At 35.2% G+C, this 437-nt stretch overlaps 1 protein-coding gene across 1 annotated transcript in view; it reads left to right on the forward strand.

Moving 5' to 3' along the window:
- sepsecs (Sep (O-phosphoserine) tRNA:Sec (selenocysteine) tRNA synthase) overlaps positions 1-437 on the forward strand; it is a gene marked incomplete at its 5' end in the record, with an annotated part of 8,658 nt that overhangs the window by 2,539 nt on the left and 5,682 nt on the right.

The following is a 437-nucleotide window of genomic DNA, read 5'->3' on the forward strand; positions in this document are numbered from 1 at the left end:
GTATCATGTGCTATATTATTCTTTATTATATTTAGTTTGTTAGTATTTTTTTGCATTGTCAGTTTTGTTTGTGAATTTAAATATGATATATTTGTGAGTAATTTTTGTTGTATTTATTGTCTTTTGGACCCCAGGAAGACTAGCTGTCGTCTCGGCGTCAGCTAATGGACAAATAAACAAACAAACTCTGCTCACAGACCACATTGGTGGCAGCAAATAGCAAATTGTAATAATAAATATATCTAACCTAGTGCCACGTAAAGAGAAATTAGGCAATGACAGACGAAATATGTGCCCTTTCTGTTGGCATTTTCACCCCGATGCTAGTTAGAAGGGGGGCTTCATCCTCAGAAAATCAATCCCACCTGAGGTTGAGTCCAGATATGAGCAAGAGACAGCACTTCAATAATAATTTATGGTCTTTTCTTTGTTTATTT

Source organism: Etheostoma spectabile, unplaced genomic scaffold (assembly GCF_008692095.1).
Source record: "Etheostoma spectabile isolate EspeVRDwgs_2016 unplaced genomic scaffold, UIUC_Espe_1.0 scaffold394, whole genome shotgun sequence".
NCBI lineage: Eukaryota > Metazoa > Chordata > Actinopteri > Perciformes > Percidae > Etheostoma > Etheostoma spectabile.